This window comes from Stomoxys calcitrans, chromosome 2 (genome assembly GCF_963082655.1).
Source record: "Stomoxys calcitrans chromosome 2, idStoCalc2.1, whole genome shotgun sequence".
Lineage (NCBI taxonomy): Eukaryota > Metazoa > Arthropoda > Insecta > Diptera > Muscidae > Stomoxys > Stomoxys calcitrans.
The window spans coordinates 68,044,834-68,058,622 of record NC_081553.1 but is presented as its reverse complement, the minus strand read 5'-3'; positions in this window follow the sequence as shown (position 1 = coordinate 68,058,622).

Sequence of the window (13,789 nt, the reverse complement as noted above, 5' to 3'; positions counted from 1 at the left end):
CTTTTCTGCGAATAGATCGATAGCGTTAATGACGCCGCCAAGATAAAAAAGTTTCTCTCATTTATTATTTATTATTATTTTATTTTAAAACTTGATTCTTAACGAATTTTGTGTTTTTGGCAACCCTCCACAGTTGCATCAAATTGTTTCTAGTTTATTTTGCACTTTTCCAACAAAGCTTTTGGATTTTTATCTAAAATTATGTTTACCTGCTGTCAATGTTGGTTGAGAGGTTGGATGCCTGGTCGCTTGTTTGAGGGCGATGTTATGTATTTTTCGGCCAATAATCATTATGGTATCGCTTTAGCAAACAACGCCCATTTTTCTTATTTTATTGCACAAACTTGTTAAGCGTTGCATTCCAGAGAAAGGTATTGTTAGTTTAGGAAATTTTCTATGAAATATGGAATTAAATCGTCCGTTCGGCTATCAATGCGCTGTCAGTTGGCAAATTGGTAGCTTTATTTGTCAAATGCCAAAATCTTTAATATTATGCATAACGGGGAGCATTTGCACAAAATTAAGTTTTTGCGAGGAAAATAAAATAAATTTACGAAAATGTCTAAGTATTTTCTGCATGTATCTCATTTCACTATTATATTGCATAATGTTTAACTATTTAATAATTGTTCTTATTTTGTTGCAGATTTGTCGTACTTTTGCTGTTTGGTATGTACAACTAAAATTTTTACTCTTAATATTTTGCCATTGCAAACAAATATTAGCCATGCCTCTAGAGACTTGTTTGGCATGGGTATTAAGGAATGAATTCGCATTCAATGAAGATCATTTGTGATTTATTGAAGTTTTATCGGATGTTCTGGGTATACTTCTCTCACATCAATGAGTGCTGTCCGATTAAAGTTTAAGCTCTATGCGGAGCCCGAACTGCGTGCCGCATAGCTACACCATTTAGCAGAGAAGTTTTAACATGGCAGGGTACCTTACAAATGTAGCCAGCATTAGTGAGGGGATAACCACCGCTGAAAATTTTGGTTGATGTTCATCTCGGGATTTGAAGTATCCCCTGTTCCATAATAGAATGTTCATGGGAATTTAAGTAACAAAATCGGAATTTCCGCTACTTGGGGGAGGTATAGTAAAGTCGTCTTACAGTCAAAAAACAATAGCCAAAGCTCCAATTTTACCATATATATTTTTTTTTTTGCTTTCTTCTGATAAAAAACTAAGATGAGAGAAGATAGGGTTTGATTTGTCCTTCTCCGGTCTTTTCCAGGATTTGGCGCAGTGTGAATATCTGGTCTATGGTGAATTAACCAGGTCAAAGTCATAGACTTTTGGTTTTAATCTTTCACACAGTACGCTGGAGAGTATCTTGTATGCGGTGGGGAGGAGACTAATTCCTCCATAGTTTGCACATTCCGTTCTGTTTCCTTTCTTGTGTACAGGACATAGTATGCTGAGGTTGCAATCATCGGGTATGCGTTCTTCTAGCCAGATCGCGCAGACAAGCTGATGCATATCCCTTATCAGCGTGTCGCCTCCGGTCATAAATAGTTCAGGGGGTAACTCGTCGGCTGCTGCTGCCTTGTTGTTCTTCAGTCGGGTCACTGCTACTTGGACTTCATTCTGGCTAGGAGGTAGACATTCTATACCATCATCGGGGATTGGTTCTGCGGTAACCCACCCCTTCGCCGCCAACGTCGGACGGAATGGATGGAGAATAGGAGTAGGTCATACCATTGCGTTATTATCGAAACGACAAAGGAAACCTGGATGGGATACATAATATTTCCGATCGGATACCTGCGAAGACACTTGAGATCGAGACCAAGTCACCGCTGTCAGAGGCAAAGTCTTGGATTGACGGAAATTTGGTTATGTAATCTGGGAGATCATAGAGTGTTAGAAAGAGATCAACGCCTTTTCTGAAGATGGCATGATCTGCATCGTTTGGGAGCGGGGCCATAGTGTAATAGTAAGGGCAAATGATATAGCAGACGATCAATAAACTTGTTTAACCTGAACCCTATCGGGGCGACGCATTCCGTTTTACGGACGTGGACGTCGCCATACCGACGAAACGGTCGTTTTGGCGACTATAATTCAATGGAGAGTTCACGATCGTGAAAAAACGAGGCCATTACTGAAAGAAAGTTAACAGCAGGTCAGCAATGCTTTTGGTATTATAACGAGACATGAGATGATTGGCGCCATGGTCACATTGTCCGAAGACGAGGACGTAGAAAGCGACGACAGCTACGCTTGTGACCTACTGCAGTCCATGTTCGCACAGCACCTTGCAACATATTCAGTGTGACTATACTTCCGTAGTGATGTAAGGCCAGAGCAAGATCGGAAATGTACCCACTCCATGAACCGCTTACTCCCCACCGACCGATGATGGGGGCGGTTCTGACAAACCGAACATAGCCAGAACCGAACGGATCAGAAGCGTGCGGAGAAGGCACTCCGGATGTGCTACTGCTGTCTATGTTCGCACAGCACCTTGTAACATATTCAGTGTGACTATACTCCCGTAGTGATGTAAGGCCAGAGCAAGATCGGAAATGTACCCACTCCATGTACCGGTTACACCTCACTTGCACCGACCGATGAAGGGGACGGTTCTGGCAAGCCGAACAGAAGAAGAACCGAATGGATCAGAAGCGTGTGGAGAAGGCACTCTGGGATGTGCCTCTCCCATGACGAAACAAAAGACCAATACGTACACTGAGGCATCAGCCATTGCCGATGAAGGATTCCATTGGGTCAATCCGGTGCGTACAACCGGCTGCCATGGGATGGGCGGATCAATATCACTCTCTTTTCAACCTAACCTGACCTGGTCCCCAATTTAGCAAAAATTTGTAACAGTGAGTTTTACTAGGCCCTCCGATATCTAAGTCGAATATGGTCGGTATCGGACCATATATGGATATAGCTGTCATATAAACACATCTGCCGGGTCTTGAGTTCATAAAAGTGCAAGCCATTTGTGAAGCTCAAAATCCTTAAAAATCGCTATCCTTAGATATGAGTCTATCAGTGTTTTTTGACATCACTCAAACAGCCTCTTCCATCAGCTTCATGATGTTTTCAAATTTCTCCTTATTTATGAATGTTGTCATCAACTTTGATTACACAACCAGCAATGAAAGTGACTTCATCACTTCTCTCACCTTGTCAACGTTTTTGGTGAAAATGTCACCGGTTTAGTTGATCGGCGGGATTGCTTTAAACCACTCAACCTATTAACTCTGTTGTCCATTTGGAGTTTCCTATTTTTAGTTTTCCACCAATTGTGGTTGTAATGAATTTTTCAATTTGTCCATTTAATTTTGCTGGCATTTCTTCTCTCGGTTGTTGTTTTTATTGACATCGTTAGACGTAGAAGCCACCAGTTGCCATATTGTGGACTTGTTTTTCACAGCTTGATTTGTTTACCAACTCATTATGGTAATACTTGATTACACATTTAATTGCAATCAAGGCGGCACTCGTAGCTTTGCACACCGCACTCTTCCGCAGGTTTGCAATGTTTTTGCACTGCCATTGTCACCATAATGATGACGGTAGCGTTCGTTGGTAACCACGCCGCGCTGTGTGGCTCATAGATATGGTCATGATGGTAATTGCCAAGAAAAATCTTCATTAATTTGTTGACTTTCAAACGAGGGGTGGGTTGAGGGTAAAATAGTCAATATTTGTTCAGAAAAAAAGTCCTTAGAATCCCATACGTTGGATTAGGTAAAGTTGGAATGAGGGTGCGGATATTAATTCGCCCCATGCCCCGCGCTCTTAATAATAAAAAGTAACCTCGAAAAAGAAAACCTTATGAGTCTATCAGCCTTTTTGGCATCAATCAAGCAGTCTCTTCAATCAGCGTCATATTTTCCATACCACGCCCCTAAGTCGGTTCTTGTCTGGTATTGTGTCCCCACCTAAGAGCCCGTGTCTGTTAACCGCGATAGTCGGGCAATGATATAGGAAATGTCCCAAGGTCTCATCATTTGTCCTAAATGCCCTTCACATGCTACCACTTGCCGCAACGATTTGGAATAAGTGCGTAGTTCTAGCTATACTGACCTCCTTCTTACTTCCTTACAGTAATAGCCTCGTCTTTTCACGATCTAGATCCCCTCATAGGATTTTCGCCGTCCTACCGACCGTTTCGCTGTTCTCCAATATTGCATGCGCATTCGTCGCGCACTCCCTTAACTCGGACTGCGTCGACCTGAAAGGCTTCGGGTTAACCAAGTTAACCAAGTTCATAGACGGCAGTCCTCTGGCCTTCACCGCCAAATCCTCTGGCCTTTAATTTCCCCTGTGTGTCCCGTTATGATACCGAAAGGTTTACTGACCTCCTGCTTACTTCCATTCAGTAATAGCCACTTTTTTTCATGTAGCTGATCTTCCTATAGAATTTTCGTTGCCCTACCGTCCGTTTCGCTATCCTGTGTGGCCCGTTATGATACTGAATGCTTTACTGACCACTTCCTTTCTGTAATAGCCTCGAAGCTACCGTAGCGCAGTGGTTAGCATGTCCGCCTATGGCGCTGAACACCCGGTTTCGAATCATGACGAGACCAACAGAAAAAACATTTTTCAACTGTGCTTTTCCCCTCCTAATGCTGGCAACATTTGTGAAGTACTATGCCGTGTAAAAACTTCTCTCCAAAGAGGTGTCGCACTGCGGCACGCCGTTCAGACTCGGCTATAAAAAGGAAGCTCCTTATCATTGACTTTAACTTGAACCGGACTGCACTCATTGATGTGAGAGAAGTAAGCCTCATTCTCATTGATGTGAGAGAAGTTCACTGTTCCTTAGTGGAATGTTTATGGGCAAAATTTGCTAAAAGCTTCGTCTATACACGATCCGGAACTCTTCATAGGATTTTCGTTGTTGGTATAAATCGGTTTATAACCTGATATAACTCCCATACAAACCGATCCCCCGATTTGACTTCAGCAGCCAATGGAAGTCCCAATTTTTGTCCGATTTGGCTGAAGTTTTGCATGTGGTTTTCTGCTACGACTTCCAACAAGTGTGCCAAGTATGGTTCATAACCTGATATAGCTCCCAAAAAACCGATCTCCCGATTTGACTTCTTGTTATAGGGCGTTTATTTGTAGGCTCGAAATGGGGCCTGAATCCTAGGATAGGCTCTACCGGAGCGTAATTAGACCAATACTTACTTACGCCTCAGTAGTTTGGTGGACTGCTATGGAGAAAAAGTGCAACATAAGGACCATACAACAGGTTCAGAGAACATGTTGTCTTGGCATAGGCGGAGCGATGAGGACTACACCCACTAGGGCACTGGAGGCTATTCTAGATATCCAACCCATTGATATACAAATTAAGTGTGAGGCAGCCACTGCGGCCATGAGACTTAAGGCGATGGGAGAATGGATTGAGGATGGGAGAATGGATTGAGAATGGGAGAATGGATTGAGGATGGAAGGAGCTCATACCATCGCGGTATAATGGAGGCGACGATAGGAAACCTGGAAGGAAATGGAGAGGCTTCCGATCGGATACCTGAGATGAACCCTGAAGTCGAATGCGAAGCACTGCTGCCATCGGCACAGTCCTGGATTGGCGGAACCCTAGTATTGCCATCTGGAAGATCATGTTACACGGATGGATCAAAGCTAGACGATAGAGTGGGTCTGAGGGTTTACATTGAGAACCCACGGACTGAAATTTGTTTTAGACTGTCTGACCATAATACGGTCCAGCAGGCGGAGATCCGGGCGATCACGGAGTGCGTGAAGTGGTGTGGTGCTAACACACGTCGAGTGTGAACATCTTACCGATCGTAAACCGGCCATAAGGGCAATAACTACCGGGACGGTAAGGTCACGAACAGTCTTGCAGTGTAAGAAAGAGATTAACGTCTTCTCTGAGGATGGCAAAATTCGCATCGTTTGGGTGCCGGGCCATAATGGAGTAAGGGAAAATGAAAGGGCAGACGATGTGGCAGTGAAGGCCAGAGTCCGGGTAAAGGGAGTAGGCGACGAATGCGGATGCAACATTGTGGAACAGCGAAACGGTCGGTAGGACGGCAAAAATCCTATGGGGGGATCCAGATCCAGACATAGACGAGGCTATTACTAAAAGGAAGTAAGAAGGAGGTCATTATAGGTATTGGGTATCATAACGGGACACAGGACTACGAGCTCACTTATGTAAAATCGGTGCAGCAAGTGATAGCATGTGTAAGGCATGCGGGGAAGATGATGAGATGTTGGAGCATTTCTTTTGTCATTGCCCGGCTTTCGCGTCCAATAGATACCGGTCCTTAGGTGGAGACCCAATTTCAGACATGAACCAACTTAGGGGTGTGGTATTGAAAACAATTAAGGATTTTGAAAGTAGCACGGAATTCCTAACTTAGAATGTTCTTTTTAGTGGTTACCTTATAGTTTTTAGAGCGCACAACAAGCCGATTACTGGCTAAGGTGTATGTCCATATTCGCATGGGGTTGATTAATATCAGCACCCTTTTTTTGAACCTAACCTAACCTAATTTATTATAGCTGCCTACAACTGTGCTAAGTTTGGTTCAAATCGGTCTATAACCTGTTGTAGCTGTCATATAAACCGATCTTGAGTCTTGACTTTTTGAGCCTCTATAAAGCGCAATTATTATCCGATTTGACTGAAATCTGGCATGATGTGTTTCGTTACGACTTCCAACTACTGTGCAAAGTATGGTTCAAATCGGTCCATAACCTTATATAGCTCCCATATAATCCGATCTTGATCCGATTTGGCTGAAATTTTGAATGGCTGGTATTGTTATGACTTCCAACTACTGTGCCAATAAAGGTCTAAATCAGTCTATAGCCTGATGCAGCTCTCCCTATTCTACTTCTTCAGCTCCTAAAGGACGCAATTCTTTTTCGAATTGGCTGAAATTTTACACTATTCGATTATGGTCCGAATCGGACCATAACTTGATGTAGCTTCAATAGCATAGCAATTATTATACCCTCCACCATAGGATGGGGGGTATACTAATTTCGTCATTCTGTCTGTAACTACTCGAAATATTCGTCTGAGACCCCATAAAGTATATATATTCTTGATCGTCGCGAAATTTTATGTCGATCTAGCCATGTCCGTCCGTCTGTCTGTCGAAAGCACGCTAACTTCCAAGGAGTAGAGCTAGCCGCTTGAAATTTTGCACAAATACTCCTTATTAGTGTAGGTCGGTTGGTATTGTAAATGGGCCATATCGGTCCATGTTTTGATATAGCTGCCATATGAACCGATCTTGGGTCTTGACTTCTTGAACCTCTAGAAGGCGCAAATCTTATTCGATTGGAATGACATCTTGCACGACATATTTCGTTATGATATCCAACAATTGTGCCAAGTATGGTTTAAATCGGTCCATAACCTGATATAGCTGCCATATAAACCGATCTGGGGTCTTGACTTCTTGAGCCAAGTGATGGCGCAATTCTCATCCGATTTGGCTGAAATTTTGCATGAGGTGTTTTTTTATGGCTTCCAATAACTGTGCTATGTATGGCGTAAATCGATATAGAACCTGATATAGCTGCCATATAAAACGATCTGGGATCTTGACTTCTCGAACCTCTAGAGGGCGCAATTATCGTCCGATTTAACTAAAATTTTGCACGAACTGTTTCGGTAGCACTTCCAACAACTGTGCTAAGTATGATTCTAATCGGTTCATAATCTGGTATAGCTGTCATATAAACCGATCTTGGATCTTGACTTCTTGAGCCAAGTGATGGCGCAATTCTCATCCGATTTGGCTGAAATTTTGCATGAGGTGTTTTGTTATGGCTTCCAATAACTGTGCTAAGTATGGCGTAAATCGATATAGAACCTGATATAACTGCCATATAAAACGATCTGGGATCTTGACTTCTCGAACCTCTAGAGGGCGCAATTCTCATCCGATTTGGCTGAAATTTTGTTCAAGGCCTTCTCTCATGACCTTCAACATACAGCGGTCAAAAAAAGTATTCATCATTCAATGTTTTTTTTTTAATAAGTCTACAAAAGACAATTGGAATAAAAACATATTAAACTAATGATGCAGTAGTGCTTGTGTGATATATATGTACACAATTTCATTGTTTTTAAAGAAAAAAATAGTATTTATTGGAACAAAAAGGGCCATTTTACAGCTGAACACAAAAAATTAAACAAAAAAAGTATTCATCATTGCAAAAAAACAAAAAAAAAATAACATAATTTAAAAAAATTAATACTTTGTTATTCGACCACCGCGTCTTATAACTTCTTTTAAACGGTTTGACATCGATTGGACTAATTTAGCGGTTATATTTTGGTCTATATTAGCCCATTCCTCCATTATCACCTGTTGCATTTGACTCTTGCTCGAAAAATTGCGCGTTCTCAATTTGCGTTCGAGATGTTCCCAAAGATGTTCAATTGGGTTCAAGTCGGGACTTTGAGGAGGAGTTTTAATGACTTTGGGGCAGTTATACAGCATCCACATCTTGGTATTTAAAGCAGAATGTTTGGGGTCATTATCTTGATAATATTGAAAGTTATTACCAAGCCCAAGTTTTACAGCACTATCTTTTAATTCCTCTTTAAAATGTCAATGTAATACTTATGATCCATTACTCCATTAATAATTTCAAGATTTCCCGCTCCTGAAGCCGCCATACACCCCCAAACCATTAAACCACCTCCACCATGTTTTGCAGTAGCAACTGTGTTTCGTTCTTCAAGCTCTGTATTTGGTTTTCTGTACACTATGACCTTTCCATCGCACCCAAAAAGATTAAACTTGCTCTCGTCTGCAAAAATGACTGTTTTCCAAAATGATTCGGGCTGTTTTACATACATTTTTGCTAAGTTTAGCCTTTTCACTCGGTTTATTTTATTTATAAAGGGCTTCTTACGTGCAGTTCTTCCTCTGTAACTATGCCTTTTGAGTGTATTTCGAATTGTTTGTGTAGTAACTTCCTTCCCTAAATATTCCATAGTGTTTTTACGAAGAATGGTCGCATTTGTCTTCGGAGTTTTCTGAACTTGCCGCACTAGCCAACGCACATCTCCAACTGAAAGTGCTTTTGGTCGACCAGATCTTGGTTTATTGTCAACAGTTTTCGTTTCTGTCCACTTTCTGATGATGGATTGTATAGTAGATCGTGGTCTATTTAATATTTCACTGATAGTTTTTTGAGTTAAACCATTCCTGTGGTGTTTTATTATCAAAACTTTTACCTCATCAGAAACCTCGTTTTGCTTACGACCCATTTTGACAAAAACTATATTTTCAATGAAATTAAATATTTGCTGTCAAGGGCAAAGCCTCCTTTACTAAATAAAACAGAAAAGGGGGATTCCCAAATAATATTTGAATTTGACTTTGATGATAGCACATCAATGATGAATACTTTTTTTGTTCTGTTTTTGGTGTTATTATATAAAATTGCATTTTTTGCGCTAATTAAATTTATTTTTTGAATTTATTTTAAAACATAACGAAAACGAAAAATAAACTATTGCATAAAACTGCATTATTTGTTTACTTTAAATTTTCTTCAATTACCCAAAATAAGTGAATTTATTATCAATTTTGCTAATGATGAATACTTTTTTTGACCGCTGTACGTGTCTAGTATGGTCTGAATCGATCAATAGCTTGATACAGCTCCCATATAAACTTATCTCCCGATTTTGCTTCTTGAGCCCCTACAAGGCGCAATTCTTATCCGAATGAACTGAAATATTACACAATGACTTCTACAATGTCAATCAGCATTCAATTATGGTCCGAATCGGACTATAACTTGATATAGCTCCAATAGGATAACAGTTCTTATTCAATATTCTATGTTTGTCTAAAATGAAATACCGCGCATAGAACTCGACAAATGCGATCAATGGTGGAGGGTATTTAAGATTCGGCCCGGCCGAACTTAGCACGCTCTTACTTGTTTTTTTTTTATCCTTTGTTGACCTATAAAGAGATTCGGGGAAAAGAGCTCGACAAATGCGTTCCATAGTGGAGAGTAGATAAGATTCGGCTCGGCCGAACTTAGCACGCTTTTACTTTTTTACTTTTGAACATTTTCCAGCAATTGCATACCTCACTCACTAGCCACCAATATCGTTTACATTTTTTTTTATTTTCTGCATGTTTTTTTTTTCTTTTCAATTCAACAATGTGTGAAATCCTAACTACTTTTTGAAACTGATGCTTGCCAAACATATCATCATTTGATGCAGCACCATTCAAGTTGGCGCTAATGCACCAACTGTGAATACAGACTAAACACATTAGGATGATTGATATCAACGGAACGTGTGGAGGTTTTTATCTGTTTTTTCTCATGAACTCATAAAAACACAAAAAATGACTTGAAAACTTTTTGCTTAACGGCATTCAGTTTTGGTTGGTGATGGTTGGTAGCACTTCATTGGGTAAATTTTTGCTTGCCAATTGAATGGTGGCATTGGGTATAGGCTACTTAAAAATAAGAAATTGGCTTGAAAGAGTAAATCCATTATTAGTCTAATGTCAAAGCAAAATGATGTTTAAAGCGATGTGGATAAAGAGAACATATGCCAGCACCATACCTTCATATTGGGTTGCCCAAAAAGTAATTGCGGATTTTTCATATAGTCGGCGTTGACAAATTTTTTCACAGCTTGTGACTCTGTAATTGCATTCTTTCTTCTGTCAGTTATCAGCTGTTATTTTTAGCTTGCTTTAGAAAAAAGTTTAAAAAAAGTATATTTGATTAAAGTTTATTCTAAGTTTTTATTAAAAATGCATTTACTTTCTTTTAAAAAATCCGCAATTACTTTTTGGGCAACCCAATACTTACTTGCCTTTAACTTGTTATGTGTATTATCCCAAAAGGCGCTACATCTTCTTGGTAGGGGCTTTCTCGTTACACCATTACCAACACATTATAACCCCATAATTTTTATGTCGTTTATGCCGATTTTTTTTTGTTTTCGTTGCAATCATATCTACATTGGCTTTCCTTCTTCTCTTTGCCGTTCAAATTTTGCCATGTCATTGACATTGACACTATGACTTTTTTCCATATCTCTAACAAGGATCGTGACTTTCGATTTCTTTTAGAGGCCACGGCAGCAGCTCGACTTCACTTTTGCTACTGTCTTGATGTTTTCCTGCGCTTCATGCCGCTCTTGCCGCTGATTATGATTCGTAGAAACCTTCAAACGATGATCACTTCATAGAGGCTAGGAAAAGCAATTTATCTTTTGCAATTTATGGGAAATACCTAATCAGCATAGCCATTGAGTTTTCCTGGCATTTTGGGAATGAAATAAATGTTAAGCCTCGAAGGAGAAGTCATTGGCTTTCTTCAGATGATGGATTTGTTCAAATTTGTTATGTTAGATTGGGGGAGTGTATGGTTGGTCATAAGAAAAAATATGGTCAATAAGGAAATTGGGTAAAACAAATTATTATTTGGTTAACATGCCAATGTATTGGGTTGCCCAAAAATTAATTGCGGATTTTTCATATAGTCGGCGTTGACAAATTTTTTCACAGCTTGTGACTCTGTAATTGCATTCTTTCTTCTGTCAGTTATCAGCTGTTATTTTTAGCTTGCTTTAGAAAAAAAGTGTAAAAAAAGTATATTTGATTAAAGTTCATACTAAGTTTTATTAAAAATGCATTTACTTTTTTTTTAAAAATCCGCAATTACTTTTTGGGCACCCCAATATAAGATAGGGTCGCAAATGGATACTTCGATGTGTTGCAAACGGAATGACAAAATGAATATACCCTCATCCTTCGGTGGTGGGTCTTTTTATACCCTCCATCATAGGATGGGGGATATACTAATTTCGTCATTCTATTTGTAACTACTCGAAATATTCGTCTGAGACCCCACAAAGTATATATATTCTTGATCGTCGTGACATTTTATGTCGATCTAGCCATGCCCGTCCGTCTGTCCGTCCATCTGTCTGTCGAAATCACGCTAACTTCCGAAGGAGTAAAGCTAGCAGCTTGAAATTATGCACAAATACTTCTTATCAGTGAAGGTGGGTTGGTATTATAAATGGGCCATATCGGTTCATATTTTGATATAGCTGCCATATAAATCAATCTTGGGTCTTGACTTCTTGAGCCTCTAGAGGGCGCAATTCTAATCCGATTTGAATGAATTCTTGCACGACGTGTTTTGTTATGATATGCAAAAACAGTGCCAAGTATGGTTCAAATCGGTTCATAACCTGATATAGCTGCCATATAAACCGATCTGGGATCTTGAATTCTTGAGCCTCTAGAGGTCGCAATTATTATCCGATTTGAATGAATTCTTGCACGTAGTATTTTATTATGATGTCCAACAGCTTTGCCAAGTATGGTTAAAATCGGTTCATAACCTGATATAGCTGTCATATAAACCGATCTTGGGTCTTGACTTCTTGAGCTTCTAGAGGGCGCAATTCCTGTCCGATTTGACTGAAATTTTGCGAGACGTATTTTATTCTTACTTTCAACAACTATGTCAAATAAGGTTCAAATCGGTTCATAACCTGATATAGCTGCCATATAAACCGATCTGGGATCATGACTTCTTGAGCCTCTAGAGGTCGCAATTATTATCCGACTTGCCTGAAATTTTGTTCGGTTGATCCTCTCATGACCATCAACATACGTGTTTATTATGGTCTGAATCGGTCTATAGTCCGATACAGCTCCCATATAAATCGATCTCTCTATTTTACTTCTTGAGCCCCCAAAGGGCGCAATTCGTATTGGAATTGGCTGACATTTTGCACAGGTGTCCAACATATAATTTAATTGTGGTCCAAACCGGACCATATCTTGATATCGCTCTAATAGCAGAGCAAATCTTTTCTTATATCCTTTTTTTGCCTAAGAAGAGATGCCGGGATCCATGCGATCCCGCGATCCATGGTGGAGGCTATATAAGATTCGGCCCGGCCGAACTTAGCACGCTTTTACTTGTTTATACTAGAAAGTTTCTCAAGTAATCTGACGAAAACCCCTTGGTATTCCTTAGTTTCTCTCTGTAGATTTTGAGTTTTCTTTTAAATAAGGCCCATAGTTTGATGTTACTAGTACCCCTAGCTACAATGAGTGTTGCTCTGTCATCTTTCCTAACTATCTTAAGGTCATTGATATGTTTCAAAAATGGTAAACTCGTCCAGGTTCTTTGTTGGCAAATCGTTTTAGATATCATAACAGACCACCTTTTCACATTAGCTCATTTCGAACTTTCTAATGAGATTTCTTTCAATACCAGAATAACATTGCGCAACTACATAAAACGATTTACAATTATCTTGATTTTGTTGTACAATTGTAGAAATTTTTACTTAAGTGTTTGCTTTTTAGTGGTGGTTGTTGTCGTACTTTTTGTGGGAAATCCATTACAACATACGGGTAGTACATCTCTCCAAATTGATTTTACTTTTGACTGGCCAAAAAGCGAAAGTTAATTATTTTTATGGCACTTTTTTTATTTTATTGTAGTTTGTTGTGTTTTTATATGAAATTCGCGGAAAAAAATAAGTTTTTCTTTATGGTTATGTTACAACTTAATTCGTTAATTAACTCAGCGTACGGTCAAAAAGTCACAATGTCTTGGACAACAGTCTCACCCAAGTGTGACAGGGCCATCTGCATTGCCATGAAATATGTCCCGCGTATAAACAAAAGACTTAAAGGCAATCTCGTAAAGTCATTTCAATTAAGTTTATATTCGCCAAACCAAAAAGAGAAAAAACAAAACACACGCATTGTGGGGAAAATTTTACAAGATTTTTAGAAAATTATGATAG